A 17,870-nucleotide genomic window follows, 5' to 3' on the forward strand; every position below is an offset into this window, starting at 1 on the left:
CTATTGCAATTGCTCTTGGCTAACCATCTTAACTCTACAATAAAAAGACCTGATTGTGTCGGTGGAGGACATAGCGAAAACAATCTCAAATTGAGTAAGCCACTTCCTCCATGATGATTAGATTTTTATAGAATCAGAAGGTGCTCTGTAAGCCATTGATGGAAAAAAGACATTAATGCTTTTTAGCTATCACTGGATCCTGCATTCTACATCACCAACCTGCAGGCAAGATACACCCACTGGCACAATAATGGCATAACTGTTAGCATGTAAAACTAACTGCTTTCTGATTTGATTGAGTCCCAATCCAGAGGAAGGAATTTCATGCCTGATACTTTAATATTGGTCAACAGCCCATGGCTGGTAACATCATAGACCATAGAGTAGAGCCCGCTATTATTATTTTGCTTAATGGTTATATTATAAAACTACTTGGTTTTATATTTCTATGCATTGACGTGAGTTGCTCATAACTTTAATAAGAGAAGCTTTTTTTTTCAGTAGGCAGTGGGTAATGTAGAAAGCAGTAATTTGTCAAAAATGATGAGAACAGAGACTGAGTGCTTGGTCCTATGTGGGATATCTTAATTTACAGCCTGGTTCCTGGTACTCGTTTCAGATCTCGGGAAACACAAATAGGGAGGAGACAGAAAGATTTTAAGAGTCAGAGGATGATGAAGAGTGCTGTAAAATGCTGTCCACTGGATGTGAAATAAATGTTGCATTCATGAACTCACAGCAATTCTATTACCTGTATAAGATGAATCATGAGCAAAGAGCTCACGAGACTCTAACCCTTAGATAAGAGCTACTGACAGTTGATAGCTGATACTGAGGGAGAACCAGTATTATTGACGGCGACCACTGATAGGTTGTTGTCCATGTTCTAGTGGAAGCCCTTCTACAGTAACAGGCTGTACCGATTGGACTTAATGAGTTATTTTTAATAAAAATGAATAATATATGAAATTACATGTGGGATCCCATTTTTAGGTTCCTAGTCGCTTTACCGAGCAGGTCTACATAGAGAGAATGATTGGACCACAGGCCTGTGTGCAGGTGTCTGAGATGGTCTGCACTTGGCTGTACTGGGGGGAGGTCTTTTGCTCTAATCCTTGGTGTTTCTATAAATACCCTAGAGCAGAGACAGTCAGGGTCCATTGGAATATGTTTCAGGCCGCTTGAGGCTAACCGGTACTTTCTATCTGTTTAACTCCACAATCTAAATCCTTCTATCTAATATTCACTACTGCTCTCACTCAAGAAAACTCTGGGGGACTGTGGAGTTGGTGGGTAGATGCCTCCCAGTTATAAGGGGATGTGTTAGAATATCCAGGGGAAGCTAGAAGGTGGTAATGAGGAATACATATAACTATGTTTCAGTGTATGTATGCCTGAAATTCTCAAAGAACAAATTTTTAAAAGAAGGACGTGAGGACATAGCTGTGCCCCTTTTTGCTGTTCTTGAAAATCAGCAAAAGAATTGGTGATGCTCATCCATGTTATTCTATACATGGGCACAATAGATAAAAACTTCCCAGCAATTCCTGAACTGATTTTGAAGTTCATGAAACTCAGTAGTTACAGGTGTATAGTTGGAGCTGACTTTGTTTTTAGAACACTTCAGAATTTCATGGGCATGCTGAAATGTATTCTTTACTATTAAAGTGACAGGATAGAAAGTGTAACAGAAGAAATTTTGAATGATGTCTTTAAAGCTTAGGTCTGTTTGGTGGAAGTTCATCTAATGCAGCCTCCTATGGATGAGTTTTTAAGTCAGTAGGAACTCCATTCATAGATGGCATTTGAAGGAAACAAAAATGAGGCAGAATGTTCTGTTCTTCAATGCGGGAAAAATTGTAATGTGCACATATTCTATTTCAATAGAAAACCACATGCAAATGTAGTATTCCAAGTGGAACCAAGATTCACTACAATGCTGCCTAGTAATACGATTTCCAAAAAGCTATCATAATGCATAGTTGGATTTCAGGAGTCTTGTTGCTCATGAATGTTCAAATTGCAGGGAAAACATATTTAGAATAATTGTCTGTTTAAAATCACAAGAAAAATACTTTCTTTTGTTCATCCTTACTATGGAAATGTGTGCAGAAGTTTAAATGAAATTACCAAAATGCAAGAAGTAGATGAAAAACATTGCCTATGCTGTTGGAGTGAACTGTATGTCAATTTCATTAAAGATACATACAATTTCCAGAGTTTAGCACATGTAGGCAATGCCTTCATGTTTGAGGGAGAGAATCTGTTTATATTGGCACTTTCTAAATGAGTATATGGTGTGAAGTCAGGTAAATAATGAAGAATTTGTGTGTGTATATTTGACAAAAATGTTCACACAATTTTGATTCTGGAATTCTCCTTAAGTCTACACAGAATATAGGATACTCGATTTATTCCACTATATGAAGATATTAAAATTTATGTAGATGGATTGCTTCTTAAATATCACACTGTTAATATACAAGTCTATGCAAGAAATGTTTGTTTTTTGTTTTTTGTTTTTTGTTTTTTTAAACAGGGCACTTCACCACACACCAGCAAACATTTTGCATAAATATATAGAATAATGATTCTGTTATATAATTCCAAATATCAAAGCAGAATGAAGATGCATTTGTTGTTTTTATTTAACGTTAGCTGGGATCTAAGAATGGCAAACTTGTAACACAGAGCTGGAAAGAGTATAAAAGACTTCTTGGGGAAATTCATTCTGGAAAAAGACGTGAGCATAAAGAATTTTATCTAAAAAGAAAATTTTAGTTAGAAGAGAGGAATAATACATTTGAATATGGCGGAAGTCATTTAAATCAATTCAAGATCCATCTTTTGGCTGTATGGATTCATGGCTGTGTTGTGGAAGAGAGAGAATGGGCAGCAAGCTATAAAGAAAAGAAATAAATGCTTCAATGCATTCTGTAAACTGCAGAAGCAATCTTGCCACAACTCTTCCTTATCTGAGTAGAAACAAAAAGATTTCTCATCTCCACCATGCCAAAGAGCCTCCCCACTGCTCTATGTAGTGCTAGTCTCACTTAGTGAGTGATGAGGGGGTGCTGTTGACTCCACACTGGTAACTCTGGGAGACTGTGAGTTCCTGCTGAGAATGAGTAATCCCCTGTAGGAGGTACAGCTTTAGTGAAGGAACAGGAAAAAAGAGGTGTTTTAGTGAGTACTGTGTTGTGAAAGCTCTGCTCATTCCCTGAGATTTTTCTAATATTACATTCATCAGATCTTACAATGAAGAACTTTGTTTCCTTCAGCTACAGTCTACTGTGTCTTATTCAACGATATTTGATATGGTCAAGTGTTTTGTCAAAATAATTCAAGTCACTGCCCACTTCAATGCCTTGCTATGTGTAAAGGAAATGGTTATCACAAGACTTTTCAAGCATGAACTCTCACTTTTTATTATAACCCAAAATCTCCTCATGTTTTAAACATTTTGAATCATGGAAAGAATATAGTTTCTGGGTAGTTTCTATGATAGACTTTCCATTCTGACCATCACACAGAAGTAACTCTATATGCCCTTTTGTGTTGTTATGTAGCTTGCTTTAAGGATGCTCCATGTATATGCTCACATTTTTTTACACCATGGACCTTGCTATTTTATGCAGGTAGAGATACCTTCACTTTAAGGCATTTTGGCCTGTTGTAGTATAGATATGGTTTGCACACAAAGCCTCCATGCATTGGAAGCTTGATTCTCAGTTCGATGATATGGAGGAAGGGGCAATGTAGTCTTATAAAGTCTGTCCTCACAGGCTATCCTTAGGTCATTGGAACCCTCAACTTGGTAAAATTGTGAGATTGACTCGGCCCTCCTTGTGGGCTTCCTAACTGTGTTGTGCGCTCTAAATTTTGCACCCTTTCCTGCTCTGTTGTTATCTGCCATGATACTCTTTGGAGCCATGCAGACAAAAACAGCATGTTTCCAAGTCATCAGAACCATGAATTAAATCAACCTTTCCTTTATGATATTACCCAGTCTCATGCTTCATTAAAGTAAAATGAAATGTATTAATACCTGTCCTAAACAGAGTTGTTCATTGCCCATACTTCTGCACATCTCAAATCTGTGAGCAGGAACTGGGGACTATAAGCTCTCTTACTTATCTTACTGTGTTTTGATGAGGATTCCAGTGGCATCATCCAGGCTTTCTAACAGAAAAAGTTCTTAGTCTGCTTACTAGATACAGGGAACATAATGGGGGATACAGAGTTCCAATTGGCCAATCATTTCTAAGGTGAAGTGTTCCTTGTGATGGTTTTATATATACACACACACACTTGTGTGTGTGTGTGTGTGTGTGTGTGTGTGTGTGTGTGTGTGTGTAAATATATGTATATATACATAAGCAGAACGTGCAGGAAGAAATGTTGACTTCATCACTACTGCAAGCTTCAGGCCATGAATCCAACATTTTGATTCATGAATGAAAATCACAGATATTTATCTCACTACAAAGCTCTCTGTATATAATATACAGCAAGTTCTGCTTCTCTGAAGAACTACATCTAATACATTTGTGAGAGTGAATAGGAGTTTTACTTGGGTAGACTACCAAGATCTTTCATTAAAAGAGGAGACCAACTAGGCAAGAGTGAAAGCTGAGTTGATCCAGTACTTATTTGATAAGCAAAATAGTCTGAGTTCCATACTCAGAAGCCATGTGAAAAAACATAATCTGGCCACGGGGTGGGTGCTTATAATCCCAAAGCATACTGAAAAGGAGCCCAGTGAAACTTGCTGGCCAGCCGTCGAATGTACTTAGACAGTCCCAAGCCAGTGAGAGATCACATCTCAAAGTGGGGTAAGGGGGCAACATGTGGATAATGACATGTGAAATTATACTCTGTCACACACACATACACACACAAGATAACTGAGCCAAATAAAATATGGGTCATTATGATAATGTGGTGTTAATTGTGACTAGAGATAAAGCCTAAGGAAGTAGAGTCACAAAGCTTTGCACCATTGAGAAAGATACATAAACCTTAAAGCTTATTTGTCCTAGTAGTTTTCAAACTATGCCTCACTGTGCATCGCAGGTGTTATCAATTAGTGTATTCGTGGTTTTTAAGCATTCATAGAAATTATAAAAACAAGCATATATCCATACAAACATTATGTCATTTAATAATAAAAATAATATAAAGGTGAAGAGGATGCATACAACATGGATAACTAGGCAGATAGGTAAATAATATGTGAAAACTGCTGCTTCAGCCCTTAAGTTACTTTTCTGGCCAGAAAATCCTCATCATTTTGTTGTAGTGTGTTGTACATGGTGGAAAGTGAGCACCAATTTGATTTTTTTTTTTTTTTGTTAGATCACTTGCTGTCACAAGCTTGTTCCAAGCACAGTGCTTGTAACCTACATTATTTTAGCCATTCTCTCAAGAATCATTCGAGATAGTATGATATTTCCCATTTCACAAAAGCTCTGCAAAGTTCAGAAAGGAGCTTGAAGTAAGCAACCTTGAAAGAGAGATCATTTCCAAATTAAGTCAGGTTCAACTGAATTAAAAATCTATATCTCTCTGTAATACCCATGTGTATGCTGTCTCTAACACATATGGAGTTATTCACAGCATAAACACATTCACCACAAGCAGAACATGCTGAAAGAAATGTCAACTCCATCATTTCTTTGATCCCCAAGCATCAGGCAAAAGGGATCTTCCATTTCAACCCAGGAGTGAAAATCACAAACTTGTCCTACTACAAAGTTTTAACATGCCTATTTCCACTTCAAAGAACTTCATCAAATTCTCTAGCTTGAAATGAATTGTATTAATACCATTTTTATAAAACAATATAATCATCTAGCTAACCTACAAATATTACAAAAGATGTGTATTTGTGGAGTACAATAAATGTTAAGTTGTATGTTTAGAATCAGTATTTACTAAATGAAGACCACATGAGAACAGGAATAGGCAGAGTGCTGGAGAGGTCCCCAGAAATCCACAATGATACATCCACTGTAGACTGCTGGCAATGGTTGAGAGAAAGCCTGATCTGACCTAGTCTGGTGATCAGATGGCCAAACACCCTAATAGTCGTGCTGGAACTCTCATCCAATAACTGATGGAAGTGGATGCAGAGATCCTCAGCCAGGACCCAGGTGGAGCTCCAGGTGTCCAACTGTGGAGAAAGAGGAGGGACTGTAAGAGCATGAATTGTTGAGCCCAAGATTGGAAAAAGCACAGGGACAAATAGCCAAATGAATGGAAGCACATGAATTATGAACCAAAGGCTGTGGAGCCCCCAGCTGGATCAGGCCCTCTGGATAAGTGAGACAATTGAATAGCTTGAACTGTTTGGGAGGCATCCAGGCTGTGGGACCTGGACCTGTCCTTAGTTCATAAGGTGGCTGTTTGGAACCTTGGGCTTACACAGAGACACTTTGGTCAGCCTGGAAGGAGGGGACTGGACCTGCCTGTACTGAATCCACCAGGTTTAAATGAATCCCCAGGGGAGTCTTGGCCCTGGAGGAGATGGGAATGGAGGGGGAGGGGATGGGGGAAGGTGAGGGGTGGGAGCGGGAGGGGGAGGACAGGGGAACCCATGGCTAATGCGTAAAATTAAAACACAAATATAATAGTATAAAAAAAGAATCAGTATCTACTCTCTAAAGTAAGGCTTGATTAGTATAAGTCAACTAATGATTGTGTTATCACTTCCATTATATAAAACTTTGTGAATGGTTAATAAAAATTTATTAGGAACAAAACAAAAATTAATGAAAAAATAAAACTGGCAGAAAGATAGATGCAAAACCTTTACCGATGATATATATCATGAAGAGGCATCCTAGAGAAAAAAATAAATTAATTAATTATGAGAAGTGTAGTCATATAATAATAGAAATTGACAACATGGAATTTTTAAGCAGAAGACTCAAGTTTGAATACCACTGTCCAAAGAAAGTTTATTAAGTAACTAAAGTTCTATGATTTTTCACTTTGGTAACTTAAAAATAAAGATAATGTATGTTCCCTGCCATAAACAAGAACAATGAACAAAACTGCAAATGAAAACACTTTTAAGAAGCAGAATGCTACATGTAATTATTAAGTTATTTGTCTATTTTATGCAAATCTCTCTTGCCAAAATTGCTTAGTGTAGCTAGCTCAATACTCATAGTCCACGCAATGGGAGGCAGGTGTACTGACTGGCCTCTGCTTTGGAAAAGGGACTAGCCTAACAAAGCACTCTAATTTCATTTCTTTTGTTTAGGCACAGACCCAGATTTCTCAAGACATTTTCCCCCTGCTACAATCAGCACTTCTGAAACTTCTTAATTTTACATCTTCATTTCACATCGGCATTTTGATTGGATTTTCCCATGTAGCTGGAATTTACTAATCCATTGTCCCCTATTAATTCTCCCTCCGTCCATTTTTGTTGTCACTGTCATCAAGAAGGGCGGTGAACAGCTTTACTTATCTTGTAAGTTGTATTCAATGTGTAGTAAGCAAAGAACAATACAAAAGAGATGACGTTAAATACTTGAAATGCATCATCGAGGAAAAGCAAGATGCTATGATATCAGTTATTGTCGGTAGTTTAACAACAGTTAGGAAGCAGTTTTAGCATTGCCCCATGAAGACCTCCCACAAAATTGCTGGCTAGGAATTTTTGCCTTGCTGACTTGATTTAACTGATCTCATCTTCAATTTCCCTGTCTGTAAAATGAGAACGAGAGTAATAGCTATTTTCGAAAGCTATTGAGACTATTAGAAATAATAAACTATCTAGCACATCTAAAGCACGCATCGAATACAATTGTCAGCTGAGGATGGTTAAGGAATAAGAAAGATGAGAAGGAGAGGGATTTGAGAAGTTCTAAGTAGAACGTTCTGAGCAGAAGAAATAGCCCATGCGATGGGTGATTGAGAAATGAATCTGGGCTCTTCGGGGAGGTGGAGCCATCAATAGGTATCTACAACATTATGAGCAGGTGGCTGAAAGAGAATATGTGGCACTTTTCAAATTCTTGATTGAGCAGGGATTTATTGTGAGTTTAATAGGTTGTTTTCAATATTTAGTTTGGAGGGTGAAAATATGTTGGACTTAAGAAGCTGCAGTTTTGTCTAGTCATGAGATGATAACAATTTGCTATAGAATTAAAACCTACATTGGTGAAAGTGGGTATATTGCGTAGCAGAAAGGTATCAAAAATAGAGACTTTGAGAGAGTGATGTGTGGAGAAAGGAGCTGAGTAATATCACCCAAAAGTGAAAAAAAAAAAAAAAGAGAGTGTAATTTAGGAGAGGAACATTGAAACCCTTGAAACATGACTGATAAAAAAGGAGAAATTACTATAGGAAAAGAATAGTTGTCACATCATTATGGTCATTGAAAATCATGAACCATGTTGTAGATAAGAAACAGGATATTGTGAAGGAACAACTGGAGAGTCAGAAGAGAGGGAAGAGATTACAGAAAGCATTCTGAAGTGCTCTGATGTGAAAAGATGTGAGCTGAACAGGGAGAATGCCGTTTTAAATAATATTTCTTTTGTTATTCAGTTGCATGATGCTATCATTTATAATAAGCAAAGTACTAGAGCATCAGCTTTGATTTGGCAGAATTATTTAAATTGCCAGGCAGCAGATACATCTACCAAAAACTTCAGAAATCCACCTACACTGCTAACATCTTTTTCATGATTTAATGAGTTTGAGCTTCTCAAATATGTAAATATTTTTATGACTCAATGATATAAAGAGGAAGAGAGCTTTTGCACTCATTATTATAACATGTTCCTGTTGGCATACATTGCTGGCTGGCTAGTGCTTGCAGTCTGCCATGAGCTTATCAGCTTTTTCTCTAAGCTCAAAAATATAGAACTCCCTCTCTCCAGCAAAGCTCCCTGCTCTCTGTCTCCCCTTATCTGGAAAATGTCCCTGGGACCTGAGGACTGTACCTTATCTGAAACTGTCTCAAAACCAGATGCCTGATTCATCTTTAGCTTGACCCTTGGCACAGATCCCTGTTAAGAAGACTTAGGCTAGGAGCTCTGCTATTGGGCACTACTGCCACATACTAAGCTTTGTGATAGGAGCATGCCACAAAATGCAAATTAGGGTTTGTCCCCCAGGCTGCCCAATCCTATATAGTCCTTTTACTGTGGAATAAAGTTGCACTGATTCACTGAAATCTGCCTCTCATAAGGTTGTCTCCTTTCATGTTCATGAGCCACACACGAAGCTTTCTGTTGTCCCTTCTCCCTCATTCCCCTCTCGACATGGTGGCCAACAGGCTGAGAGGAAAGGGAACCCCCACATATTGCTATGTACGCAATGCTCAAAACTCCAGAATGAAGAAGCCATTGGTGACCAGAGACTCACTCAGCATGAAACAATTTGGTTAAAGGATAACTGAAGACCATGTAGTTTATGTTCAAGCTCCAACTTTGGTTTGTGATGATTTTGATTATTTTGCAGTTCTAGTGTTGGTTTAAATGGTGACTATTTATCTTCATTAACATTTCCAAATACCCAGATTCCCAAATAACTAAGTAATACAGAGGAAACTGTGCTCTGAATCAACGGTGACCCCCTCAGTGTATTCAATCGCCAGGTTCCTGATATTCTGACAATTCTCTCTACTGAATGCTTCACACACACAGCACAGGATTTCAAAGGTGTAGATGGTGTCTTGAGTGACGCACTAAGAAGATAACATAACATAAGAAATAGCCTTTTCAAAATATGTAACCTGGATCTGATAGGGAAGTAATAATCAGATGCATGCAATTGAAAACTGTTCAGAAAAATGACTTATTTTGGCTCTGTAGTATGTTCATTCATGCAGACCCAACATGATGCCATAAGAGGGTGATGATCTGGACTGACAGACACAGAAGAAGAAGAGAGATGACACCAAAATGTCACATATTATCAATGAGATATTGGATATTATTTTACAAATATAGCTGAAAAGGCAGTATTCAGACAACGGACATAGTAATATGTAGTCTATACATGTAGATAACAATACTACATCATTGTTGCATTTTCTGATACTCGTGTCAATAACTATTGTAGCTATAAAGAAAATGCACATGCTAATAGGAGCTAAAGGCTGAATAAATGATGTGAATGAATTTTTGAAATGTTATTCTTAAATGATTTAGGGAGTGATAAATAACAGAAATGCACATAAATGACAAGACACTAGATTTTGTAGTTTGAGATGAGATAGGTAGGTATTCAAAAGATAATTTTTGCATATTCTCTGAGGTTTAGAAAATATTTGCAATGGTGTTTTCTGAATAAAATATGAATAAAAAATAATGCATCCATACTTTGTTGTCCATATGTAGAAATTTAATCTCCAATGTGCAGCTCACTAGAAATAATATGGTTCTACTTTACTGGATTCCATAAGCCTTCTGGGCAAGAAACAAGTTATGTCTTGTTATATAAACATAAATTGCAGAAAAGGGGCAGTCAAATAAAATAGACTGAAGAAATGGTTGTTGACCCAAACAAAAAGTGCTCAACATATTGAGGAAAGTCCTCCCTCAGATACGTTTCATTTCTAGGATCAAAAGTTACAGCCTATATAAATTTTTTATTTCAAAAATTAAACCTCAAACCTCACAGATCATCAGTAAAAGATCCACCTCAAATTTAAAATGATTATCACACCGATGGTGAGAAATTACACCAGTTTTTAACCAGCCTATTGTGGAGTGAAGTTCAACAGTGAAATATAAACTAATTTTTACTTAGAAATTAATTAGAAAATATAATGACTAAAAACCATGAAATTTGAAATATGTTAAAATCACACCATTTTAGTTCAAGAAAAATGAACTATTTCGTGAGTCTTAAAGGTGTATTTTTAGTGTGTGTGTGTGTGTGTGTGTGTGTGTACATGCATGCACACAAATATCCCTGGAAGCCTGCAGGAGATATGAGATTCCCCTGGCATAGGAATTAACAGGTGAGTGTGAGCCACCAGAAATAGGTGCTGGGAACTTGATGCTGGCTCCAGCTGGGCAGCAATGTCTCTGAACAACTGAGCAGACTCTTTGGTCCACATTCTAAAGAAGATTCGGGGACCTACAATGACACAAAATATCCTTTTTGATGACAGTTTAAAACTTAGTGTTTTCATTTTTGAAATTATATTGTCATGTTTTCACCCTTCCCTTTCCTCCCTAAATTTCCCATATACCCCTCCTTGCTCTTGTTCAAATCCTCTTTATAAATTAATTGTCATTGCATGCATATGTATGTACACACACACACACACACACACACACACACACACAGACACACACACACACGTTGACCTAAATATAACCTGCGCACACACGTTGACCTAAATATAACCTGCGCCGTTTGTATGTTACTTGTATGTATGTTTTCAGAGCTGGCCATTTGGTATTGGCTAGCCAATTTGTGTGCTCTTCCATGGGTAAGACTATTTCTCTTGCTCTTGTGTTACTTATTTGTGTGTAATTCTTTGTGTAGGGTTGGGGCCTCTTGGGCTTATCATGATTCACTTTGTCAGGTATATTTTGAATGGACGATTTATGAATTGAATTGAAGGGACAGCCTACAGCCTTTTTAAATAGAACTTTCTACATTGGCTCTCCAAAAAGCCTTGCATTAAGACAGGGTTACTGGTACACGCTGAAGAAACCAGATTACATGAACAAATATACTACATAATAAAAATATCATCATAAAGAAGTTAAAATTTTCTCTGGTCAGAGTAGGGGGAGGGAAAAATAATGAGGAAAACATATTGTATGAAACAAAATTTTAATTAAAATTGTTTTTCAGGTAAAATTTGATTACTGTTATATTCTTTTCATATTTAATCCAGAGTTACAATTTGTTCAGTAAATATTTACTAAACAATTCCTGTGTTCGTTTTACAACTTCTTAAAAATTTAAATCAGTTTTTTATTAAAACAATCTATCCAATAACAACAATTTAAAAAGAAAAACAACCCTTTCCCAGCTTATTCCTGTTTTAATATTAAACTTGGTGCTTTGGAACAAGTGTTTAACATTTTTGCCTGGTTCCGACTTTTCTTGTGTTTGTTCCTGCAAATTGAAATTTGCTCATGTGGCTTCTTTATTGGCCATTTTAGATTTCTTGTTCTGACAAAGGAAGGTTTGCCTCATCTTGACATCATTTCATCCCTGCTTCCTGCATTTTTCATACTATATATTTTAAGCATATTCTTTCCCGTCCCCCATCTCCTCCTCCCTCCTCTCTCCTAGAAACTATGCATATCTATACTGAGAGTGGAGTGACTCCCCCAACCCTAGTATTTATGTCTTATTCAAGAGCATTGTCAAGCATCATCTACTATTCAGAATAATTCCTAAGCAGTGGTAGCATAGACTTTTAATCCCAGCACTTGGGAGGCAGAGACAGGCAAATCTTTGCATTTGGGGTCAGCCTATTATACAGAGCAAGCTCCTGGATTGCCATGGCTACATGAAGAAACCCTGCCTGGAAAAAGCAAGAACCAAAAAAAAAAAAAAAAATCCAAATGTGAGATTACAAAATAGATTTCCCTAAAATTGGATCAGAGATTTTATTTGTTTATTTATTTATTTAGACATTATTCCGTTTATTTCCAAATTGCAGTGACCAAAAACTGACTAAAACCAACTTGGGAAGAGTCGCAGTAATTTGGCTTACATTTCCAAGCCATAGTCTATCATTAGGGAATTTAAGGAAATAACTCAAGGCAAGAACTAAACTTGGTAGCAAGAACTAAAGCAGAGATCATGGGGAAATATTGTTTACAAGCGTGTTCTCTATGGTTAGCTGTTCTCTATGGTTAGACCACAACTCAGAACCACTGCCTGTTGTTACCTGTCACAAGGGGCTGAGACCTCCCAGATCAACAGAACGATCACTAATCAAAAAAAAAAAAAAAAAATGTCCCACAGACTTTCCTATAGGCTATTCTGATGGAGGCATTTTCTGTCAAGGTTGCCTCTTCCCAAATGAACCAAGTTTGTTAGGTAAATAAAAGCTAACTAGCATGACATACTTCATCAATGGTATTTGGGCTTAACGCCTTAGAATCAGTTCCCCATTCTTAGTAACATCCATGTGAATGAGGAAGCAGCTATATCGGATACAATTTACTGGGACACTAATGTGGAAACTGACCACTCAGCAAAGAATATAGGTTTGTGTCCCAAGGTCAACAGAAAGAACGTTATACAAAACACAAGGAGGGATCTACAGAAGGATGGATTCATCCAGGTCCTTTCCAGGAAAGGCTGATAGTGTAAAAAAGAATAAAAATTGACAAACAAAGCCTGTCTCATGTGGGAAGGTTTGAAGAAGGTTCATGTCAACCAGTAGCAGTGGTTTCCACACACCCTTCATTCATCAGTTTTTAAGTCTCTACATAGTGATCAAGACAAAAACATTTCTTCCTGTGCCTTTCATGGGTGATTTTTCTGTGTTCTCCCTTTAATATTATCACTTGCAAAGCGGCACATAAATAGCCAGGGTATGCCATTCATTCATAATGGAAACAAATGTATAAAATATACAGCCACCTTCTGCATGCCACCACAGGTTTTGCTTAATCAACTGTCTTTATATTCGTGTGAGTGTCTAGTCTTTCTCCAACATCACTATCTGTTCACACACCCACTTACCACTCCAGTCTTTAAATAAATGTTCATTAAAGAAGTCATGAGTTTCCTCCTGCCAACCAAAGAAAATCAGAGAAGGTATTCTTGTCTAAAATGTGAAAAAAGAAATGACTTAAAAACTTAACAGAGGGGCTAGAGAGATGGCTCAGAGGTTAAGAGCATTGACTGCTCTTCCAGAGGACCAGGGTTCAATTCCCAGCACCCACATGGCAGCTCATAACTGTCTGTAACTCCAGTTCCAAGGGACCGAACACCCATGGCAAAACACCAATGCACATAAAATAAAATAAATAAGTTTAAAAAACACCCATTCCAATTAAAAACTTAACAGAGATCTTCTCATCACATTACTTTGTTTTGAGCAAGCAACTGTTTATGGGTCAACTCTGTCTTTTACAATCTCTGCGTGGGATGAAGTGCTTTAGAGGAAAGTACAATGTGTTTTACCCCCTTGAAAAGATCACACTAAACAAAGATGTAAAAAGAGAAGTGGTCAGAAAGTAGTTAATACTACCTATCCTTAAATATGCTGCTGCAAGAGTGGGATGGAAAATCTTTTTTTTTTTTTTTTTAAGATATTTTCTGCAACAGAAATCTTAAAGGTAATCTAAGGTTAAAACCCCAAACAAGCAGGGGGTTCCTTTCAGGCAATTTGTGTGGTTTTTGTTCAGAATCCTCAGAACACAGTGAGAATGCTCACAATTCTGTCCTCCATCCAAGAAACCTTTCATATATTTTAAACTCACCTTTACCTCCCACTTTTATTTCATGTTCACCTAAGTGATGTAGCCATCAGTACTTCAGAAAAACTGTCCCCTCAAACTTCACAGTGATTTGACCCCTTTTAGTAGCATGTGAACCTTTAACTATATTAGTAAAATGTTGTAACCCATTTTCTCTCATTTTATCATTTTAATAATGTTACTTTTGATCAATGTTTTTGATATGGGAAGAGTCACAGACCACAAAGCAACACCAGGCTGGGGGCTTCTGGGTCTTTTGTGTAACTAATTAAAAAATGAAAATCATAAACAAGGAGATGAGTCTAAACAGGCATTTTTTTTTTTTTAAGATTGCAGGTGAAAGTGTAGGAAAGAGAGAAAGAAAACCACAACATCATCAGGTCCTAGTAAATAGGAGACATCGAGCCTTACAGGACGGGTGTAGTTTGTAGTGTTTGGGGTTGAAACAGGGGTGCAAGAGGAAAAACACACTGTCAGTCCAACTGGCCCACCCACAAGGTGGTCAGTCAGGTGTCTCACAGAATTCTTCTGATACAGGTTCCAGACAGGGTTATTCATTTAGGAATAGTAAAGGGATAAGAAGATAAATAGTCACATAAAGAAATAATGGCATTTCCATCCTACTCCCAATACAGAACCAAAAAGGTTTTTTTGGTTGTTGTTTTGTTTTTAGCTTTTTCCAGCATCTGACTGAGGACAGGAAGTAGATCTGTTTGTTTCACAGTTATTGTCCTAAAACTACCTGATCAGTTTCTAGCTGCTGTTCTCATCAATCTGTCCTTACCTGAAGGGACTTCAAGAAATAACTTACAGGTAATTTGGTAAGTTCCTCATAAATAGGGAGATTTACAGAGTTCTTTAGTTCCAACTAAAACAGTTGCCCATCTAAGATAGCCAGACCAACTTATTTATGTCTCATTCTTTGCTACCCAAAGTGTTTTCGATTACATGATTTTAGGTTTATCAATTTAATAAAAGTCAAATCAGAGTAGAAGTTTTAATTACCCATGTGCCATTAAGTTTATGCATAAAGTATAAAAATCAATTTATTTGTAGACTCTATATTTGAGTGTTTAACAGTTAATTATTTTAGAATATGCCCTTAAAAAGGGATACAGTTACTTCCTCAAAGCTAAACTGAAAATATCCATGAACACATGTTTCAGAGTTATTTGCCCAAAGCGTTCAATATACAACTAAATATCCAGTTCCAACACAAACTCTGAAATTAAATGTAAGCTCATTAGTTAGCACCTGGCTAACTGCCTATCTGTGCCTTTGCTGATTTATTTTCAACATCTGTATGTCCATGTTGAAGAGTCTGACCTGTGCTCCCACTGCTAGAAGAGGTCAGTACTTAGGCACAATGTCATTGTTCTCTTGTCCTGAGGGCATCCACACGGCATTTAGCTGCACTCTGAGTTTTTATTATCACTGTGGCACAGCTATGGAAATCCCTGAACTGTTTTGGCATCTGTGAAAATAAAGGGGCCCATTGTTACACAGTGTACTGTGAAGAAACTGCATGCCTTTTATTCTTGTGGTCCCTTTATGGCATCTGTTGTGACTGGGGCAGAGACTGCTGAGGGCAAGAAAAAAAGTAGGGCATGCTAAGAATCAGTGAGTTTGTGCATGTCCTTTTGTGTTCCCGGGTGGACCACTTTCAGTAATCTTTTTGTTTTGGCACTCAAATTCCTGAAATCAAAATGACTACAAAAGCTTATCACCGACCATTTACTTCTGTGAGATAGATGATTTAGAACTATAAGTTATGTGTTTAAAATACCCAAACAGAATTTGTGCCCATGGTTGACATGATCCTGGATTTGGTATTTTGGGGGAATTTCTAGCAGCGCATCAGAACACATAAAATTTTCACGTAGATATGGAACTGTTGAGAGTGAAGCTAGAGCTAAGAAACAATTTTGAAATTGTGCATGGAGCATCACTCTACACACCATGATCTCACTATCTAGTCCGCCACATTGTTAGACTTCTACTCTTTCCCGAGTTTGGACTATCTGTTTAAAAATATTCTTTAGCAGCTGAGAAAAATGCAGAAATGCAAATAGTAGTTTCTAGCTTTTAGCTTTAAAGATAACACAATCATAAACAAAACACAAGTAATTTGTAGATTAAAAAAGACGTTGGCCTAATAGCTAACCAAATAATAAGAACACAGTTCAAGAGCTTATAGTGCCCAATTTTATAGCTTGTATAAAGCTAAAGTAAGCAAGGTTGTATAGTTTAGATGCAGTAATAGGCAAGTAGATCTATGGAACCAAATAGAAATACCAGAAAACAGTAATGGAGCTATACAAATATAATCAAGTATGTAATCAATTGATTTTAGAAGAAACAGAGGGACAGAGACAGACAGATGGAAAGACAGAAATAGAAGAAAAAAAAGAAATGTCAAAAATAAAGTCTTTACGACAAATGGTTCTGCAATAACTGAATATCTACATGTAAACTAAAAATTGGAATAAATAAAGATCAAGTAACCCCTTAAAATATAGAATAAGCCTGTATAAAAATAGAAAACAATAAAACTCCTGGAAGAAAACATAAGAGTAACCTGGGGCCTGGCAATACATTTTTATAAACAGCATCAAAGCATCATTCATAAAAAAAATTAGAAGCTGAGACTTAAATAATATAAACCTCTATGAAATTTATACAGTTAAAGGAATGAAGAGAAAGTTTTAAAAAAGGAAGAAAATAATTAATATTGGCACATCTAACAAAATATTTATATCCAAACAAAAGAAAAAACACAACCTAACAATTAGAACATAAGTAACCATGTTAGAAAAATTATGTACATATTTGAATAACTATGTCACCAAATTGGTATAATGAGTAGTATTACCAAAAGGTTGCAGGAAACTCAACACGTCCATCCTTCTACAGAAAACACCTAAGATACAAACAGACCTATATGAATGTGTATAAACAGAACTAGAAAAATAGTCATAGGTTAGGGGATGGTGGCATAGACCCCTAATCCCAGCACTTAGCAGGCAGACATGGAAGTTTTTGTGTTCCAGGCCCCTGAGACACAATGTGAGCTTATCTCAAAAACTAACACAATTCTCACTATTCATTTTGAAAGCAGTCAAATGTTTCTCTTGACCAGATGAGTGCTGAAGCAACAAAAAGGCTTCTGTATCCCAGTAATGAAGTTTAGTAAGACTTTTGTTTCCCTTCACTAGCCTTCCCTGTCTAGCTCACTGTAAGTTTTTTTTCAAAGCTGAACATTTGGCAGTGGGCAACCAATTGGTGTGCTCTTCCCTGGGGAAGACCACCTCTCCAGCTCTCAGCATTCCTTATTTGTCTGTAGTTCATTGTGTAGTGTTGAGTCCGTGTGGGCTTTCCCATGTCTACTTTAGCATGATTACTGTTGTCCTTGTTCTGCTCATGCTTAGGTAGTCGGGT

This window comes from Onychomys torridus, chromosome 20, assembly GCF_903995425.1.
Source record: "Onychomys torridus chromosome 20, mOncTor1.1, whole genome shotgun sequence".
NCBI lineage: Eukaryota > Metazoa > Chordata > Mammalia > Rodentia > Cricetidae > Onychomys > Onychomys torridus.